Here is a 6878-nt window from a genome sequence, read left to right on the forward strand (position 1 = left end):
CTTGGTGTAATTTTTTAATAAATAGATCTCAAAGTGAAGATGGACTTATTCTAATTATCTAAAATAAAAATAATATTATCTTTTATATTACTTTTAATTTATGTTGATATTGAAAAGTAGTTCAAAATTCAACCAAAAGTGATGAGGGGTGTAAAAAAGGATACCATGTCTGTTTATGTTCTTTCTAGCATGGTTTGACTATTGTGCTCGGTGTGCAAGAAAATTATTTTCATATTGCAATCTGAATCTTTCTTTATGATTTATATTGCACTCTTAATCTTATATTCATTATTAATATAGGTTTTAAATGTGATGAAAAGTTGTGTTAATGGTGCCAGAGGCTCTCACATGCCTGGCCACTTGATCCGGGACATTTTATATTTTGACTCCTCCATTCTTAGTAGCTTATGTCGGCTTTTGTATATATCAGAACAAGCATTGGAGGTCAGTGATCCTTGAAATATCCTTTATCAATTGCTATTATACAGAAACCATGTTCTCATGCATGTTATGATCATAAATCATGTCAAGAAATCAAGTTTAAGCGCTTGGTATGGCTTGAAGGAAGCTGAAGACTTGCAAGAGGTTTCCTGCTCTGTATTGGACATTTTATATTATTTATTGGGTCATTTGTCGAAGGTACTTATTTATTGATTTCTAACTTGTAATACAATATCTTATATATAATCTATCATCATCTCTCTCTCTCTTCTTTTTTCAATATATGATGTTGCTCTCAAGTTTAGTAACCTTCTTGTGAAGGTCTGTTGCATGTTTTGTTCTTGTAAATCCTCTGCTTCTGCAGCTGCATTCCACTTTCCTTGTTTTTGGTATGTTTTTCATCCTTGTATGTTAAGATATGATCAATTGAACTTTTAATTTCTCAATTATTCACCATTTATGTTATGATATTAGGTACTCCATATAGTAAACTAAGCAAGTAGGTTTAATTAGGCAGATGGTGAGTTAGGTATGATGGCAAAAATTTGCACCCAATTCTCCTAAGAGTATGGTTTTTGGTTAAATTATTTAGAAGGTAAATTAAATATCTTGGATACACCCTAGATATCACACTCACTTTGTGAGGGTAGACTTGGTTTGAGATTTTTCATAGGTCCAAAATTTAATGATTATCTTTCATTCATATCATGAGAGAGATTTTTCTTGACTGTATAGATCTTGTTAGTTTCCCATGCTCATTTTTTCTTGCCAATTATGAGGCTCAACCTTGGTCACCTTTGATCAACAATCCTTGAATTAGAAATGGAAAACACGTGCATGCCAATTTCTTTTTTCTTCTCGTCCATTCTATTTTCTCATGTTATCACCTCACACACAGGTGAGTTTCTCGCGTCTTTCTCCTGTGGAACTTATGTGTTACATTATAATTTTTTTCGGTAAATTTCAACATTTCATAAATGTTGATACATTCTGTTTCATTAGATGGATGACAGCTTGGTGATTTTGACGTATATGATGCACGCACACACACAAATTTCCATGCAGCTCCACCATTTTGCTTTGTTTGGCTTCGTTTAAGCTCCGTTTTACCCTGTTTCAGTTGTGTTTTTCTCCTAACAGATTTTGCTACAAAATAAGCAAGAAAACAACCTTTCTTTAAAGTGTAATTTTATTTGGAAACATTTGAGAAATTTAAAGTAGATAAAGTGTAGAAATACATATCGAAATGTGCAAAGTCAGAATTTTCTTTCTTGCTCCTTCTTACTTCAAATTACACCATTTCTGCTTCATTAAAAATCATTAAAACTGAGAATAAAATATATATGAAAAAAGTAGGTAATTTTTAGGCGTTTCAACTCTCCTAAACTTAAACATTACTTGTCCTCAAGTAACCCTTTTAGTACAAAAAATTATGACTTAGGATAGAGATTAACTTATAAGTTTCTATCTTTAGTTTAATAAATAAAATATTAAAATTTAAGAAAAAACTTTAATAACTTAAATTCAGACTCTAAGTCTAAGATTACTTAGTATTCAAATTTAAGATTTCTAAATCTCTATTCAATTCAAGATGAATTGCAATTTATCATATTAAGGATATTTAGAACATTCATATGAAAAAGAACTTCATGGAAACTCTTCTTGTAATGTTACTAATACTCCAATACAAGTTTAGAAAATGTAATTAAGGCTTTTCCTCAAATTGATTCAAGTGAAACCAATTTTTGATTAGGCATCTCCTCAAGCTTCTCCTCACATTCTTTTCTTTTTTTTTTCATTTAGGATCTTTTCAATCCTTTCTTTTCTTTTTCTTTTCAAGTGAGGATTACTATATCTGGATAGCCTTTAATAATTTTGAACTTTACTATCGTCTTCATAAAGTTAAAATGTTTTACCTTTCTTCACTTTATAAATTCATATTAGTTTATAATTTTTCATATTGTTTCATTCTTTTCTTCTTACATGAAATTCTAAAATTCTTAATACTTCAAAATACAGTTTTCTTTACTTGAAATAGAAAAACATAGTTTTATCCTTTCATACTAAATATCTTCAACTTTAGAATTGACCATCATTATTACAAACTTTTACCTAAATTTACCATAATATTTACAAATATAAATGTAGTCATTTAAAGTTAAACTCTAATATCGAAGGTTATTTTAAATTAATTTTAAAAATATAGTTAATTTAGGACAAATAAAATTTAGTTTACTTCTTTTTAAAAGAAATTTTTCTTCCCCCCAAACTTGAAATTTTAAATATTACACTTAATATTTTAAATATTACACTTAATATTTTGAAATTAATTTCATAAAATGTAGCAGGAAGAAAAAGAATAAGTTGAATCTACTTACTACTACAATTTCCTATTAAATTCATATATGTGCATAATCAAGATAGAATGACTACAGGAGAAAGTAAATCTGCCTAAAACATGCTTGCAATAATATTAACCTAAAATGAATATACAAAATTTAAAATTTATTTTTCTTCCTACCACCAAAGTTGATTTTAAACATGTATAACATTCAATACAAAAAATATAAGCAGGAAGAAAAATAGTTTAGAAATTCTATCTATCACAAACATCTAAAAGTATTTATCAGGACAGAACAATATGCAATAGAAAGTAAGTTTAAACTAAAAGATGCTCAACAAAATAGAAAGAAAGGTCTAACAAGTAGAATAGGTATCGACATAGGAATATAAATATTTATGTGTTCTCCAAATATTTATAATATTGTAACACAAACACAAACACTCATTATAAATGAGGTCAATTCTTCCTTTAACTCATTGCATCGCACTAAATTACTTCTAAGTTCTAAAGGAATCAGTACACAGATATATTGGGTAAATCGCAAAAATATGATTATCCCTGATATCTTGGTTCTCGAGCACCAACCCCAGACATCACCATATTTCTTAATTTAACACCTCTAGCAGTTATAAGGATAGTGTAAATTCATCCACATGTTACTCGTCAAATATGTTAGATACTCATATCAAATGAAAAAAAAAATTGGAGAAAAGAAGTAACAAAATTGAGAGGGAACTGTCACTATTAAAGTTCATGATGTCTCTTGAAAAACTCAAGTCTGGGTGAGTCCGGGGTCATAGTGGACTCGTCAATCTAACTTCTACAAGAGAATATATACGTCTTGCCATAATAAGAAGTTAAGGATTCACCTCCCTCTTGACATACAAAAATTAAATCAAACCACTAATAATCCAAACATCTATTAATCATCGATCAAACTCATTAATCCACACTAAAGCAAAAATAGTATAACACTAACAATCATGATTCTCAAGCATACTAAATCAAACCACACTGATAACTATGGGTTGCCTCCCATAACACGCATTGTTTAACGTCGCTAGCCCAATAAATGATTCCACCTGGATCAAAATTTCATTTAAGTAATCCTTGATCAATCACCCAATCTTTTCTAGATCCAGAGATTCCTACAAAGACCTTGAATTTAAAATTTTCTTTCAGCACTTCCTTTTCAGATTAATTCATATCTATATTCCTCATATTTATTTCTAAATCCAATATTACTTTAGTGATTTTATCAAATTTCATATTAATATCATCCTTAAATTTTATAAGAAATGGATCTTTATAAGACACCTCAAAATCTCCCAAAATTTCGATTGGATTCTCTAGTAATTCAAATTTTAGATAAAATTCTTCTAGGTTACTCTTTTGTTCAGGGTTGTCTTTCAATTCCTCCCCTTGGTACTGAGTAATTGGTAGAGGTAGGCTTTCTATATTTATCTTAGTTAAGGAAATAGGTTTTTCTAATTCCTTAGGAATTTTTTCCATTGGTCTTTCAATCTCATCTCTCAACTCAAAGTTCTTTTGAAACATATCCTCAAATTCTCTTCTAAATATTAGTTCAATAATTTTAAATTGCTCAACATTCATCCCCTTAGGGTTTATCTCAGGGTCACTAGGTAAAATCTCTAAGGGGTAACTGTTAATTTCATTAATAATATGCCCTAGTTGGTTTTCTATATTCTTTATTGCTCTTCATTTGAATAACAACCTTCTCTAACATTAATTCCTTATCCTCACTCTGTGGGTTGGAGTTAAATTTAGGAGAATTATTAATTAAGCTAATAATCTGCCCCAATTACTTTTCCATATTCCTTATTACCGTCCCTTGATACTCCAACTTACTCTCCATTTCAATAACAATCTCTTCTAATAAATCTTTCCCTTCATTATGTGGGTAAGAGCTAAATCCATGAGGAAAAGAAAGTTCATTACTATAATAGCCCTGATTATTCCAGCTACATGTCTGATTAAATTGATTATCTTCTGAAACTTGGTCTTCTCCTCCAAAATTATTATTCCAGTTAAAATTCAAATGATATTCCCAACCTGGATTTTAATAATCAGAATAAGAATTATGTATCTCATGGTCAGTTTCAATCCATTTTCCAAAAGCATTTTCCTCAATAATTTGGATTCCTTAAGGAAACCTTTGTATGTATTGATCAAACTTCCTCTCAATATTTGCAACCCGAAAAATTAAAATTGTAAGAATATCTACTTGAAAAATTTCCACTCTCTTGGGATTTTTTCTTTCAAAGCTACTAGCATTATAGTCCATATCTGAACATTCATTATATTGTTATTCTGCCAATTCTACATTAAATTCATGGAGTCTTTTAAAATCTCTCCCAAAAGTTCTCTCCAAAATTGGCTTGTAAAATTCTAGGTCTACAGCTCCTGAACTACACATACAAATCTAAAGAATTAACTTATAAGATAGATATAAAAAATATTTTTGGTATTTTTGTTTTTTTTTTAAATAAACACAAAATAATTAAACACACTATATAATAATACTATAAATTCTAAGTTTAAGTTTTACAGGTTTAACTAAAATTCTTTTAAAGTTCTTATCGAAGCTCCCCGGCAATGGCGCCAAAAACTTGATGCACCCTTGGTGTGTGTTGTTTTTTTATATGATATATGTAAATTTAAATCCCGGGTAACAGTGCCAAAAACTTGACTCATCCTGAAATTTACACATTAATTTTTCTTTCAAAAATATGGCCAATAATTTGATCTAATTTATATCAAGTAGTTAATGTGTAAGATAAAAATGTTATAAAATATATAAAATAGTTCACACACTAATGCTTCTACAAAATTGCACGTATCACCTTGAATAATATAGGACTTTCTATAAAAACCTTAGTATCGATCCCACAGAGAAGCGCAGTAAGATATCCCTTAGGCTAATTCTAGTCTACTACTATAAAGTCTTAGTTTTGGAAGATGGAAGTTCTTATGATAATAACTTAAATCACAGTATTAAAACTATAAAAATTAAAATAATAAAGAAAAGTTAAAATAGGTTTAATGAATGCTAAGAGAAAAGTAACTAGAAGAGCTAAGTTTTCGAAACGTAAACTAATTTCTAAACTTTAAAGTTAAATTTATTATAACTAAATAAAGTTTTGTGACGAAGAGTTCAAGTTTAAAATAAAAATCATTCACATTTACAATGAGTATATGAATTGTGAAGAAATTAAAATCATTTAAAAATATATAAAATTATTTTGTGCCGAATAAGAGCAATTCTATTCTTTACCCTCTTCTAAATGAATAAAGAACATTGACTATTCCATAGTTTGGTCCCTAATTCCGTTGTTAGGCTGGGAGGATACTGACTGCAACTTTAGAGCTCCCACTACTCCCTCACCCAAGGACTAATAATCTCGCATCAGTTTCCAATCAACTGGACCAAATTGGGGATTTTAATCTGTCATCTTAAAATCTCCAATTTTGCGTCCAGAAAAGTATATTTCCCTATTTATTTCCACTCAACCCCATCGATGAAATAATCTCCCATGAAATCAAATGTGATTCTCACCATTTAGTAGAAATCGTTGCGCTTTTCGAACATATGTTTCTCAACACATTTAAACATTTCAATTGGCCAAATTTAAAAGTAAATGAAGATCGGAGTTTGAATCATCACAAATTATTGACATTTAAAACCGTAGAAAACAAAATCAATTCATCACGAAATCATATCTCAAAGTAGGGAGAAGCATACTGAAGACAACACATAAGAAGGATACGACAAAACAAGGATTTCATTAATAAAAATAAGTTTACAAAATAAAATAAATAAAAGACAGAACTTATTTCACAATCCTTCGCAAGAAAATCCCTAGAAGTTCTCTTCAAGCCTTTCTCTCCATACGAGCACTCTTATATCTCTCCTAGAAATGTAATGTAGAAGAAGTCTGTCACCTACCCTCTCCTCTTACAATCCTTGAAGAAATTCTCCAAGCCTTTGACTTTCTTTCTCTCTCTGTTTTACTCTCACATGACTAACTCACACACACACACACACACACACACACACACACACACACACACA

The 6878-nt window shown here is 29.7% G+C and overlaps 1 long non-coding RNA gene across 1 annotated transcript; it reads left to right on the forward strand.

Annotated features, from left to right (window-relative positions):
- The first annotated feature begins 286 nt into the window (after positions 1-286).
- On the forward strand, positions 287-603 carry LOC110036873. Its single transcript, XR_002295273.1, has 2 exons — positions 287-444; positions 532-603. It is a non-coding gene; the product is annotated as an uncharacterized LOC110036873 (long non-coding RNA).
- The last annotated feature ends 6275 nt before the right edge of the window (positions 604-6878 follow it).

The sequence above is a fragment of the Phalaenopsis equestris genome, unplaced genomic scaffold (genome assembly GCF_001263595.1).
Source record: "Phalaenopsis equestris unplaced genomic scaffold, ASM126359v1 Scaffold212053, whole genome shotgun sequence".
Taxonomy (NCBI): Eukaryota; Viridiplantae; Streptophyta; class Magnoliopsida; order Asparagales; family Orchidaceae; genus Phalaenopsis; species Phalaenopsis equestris.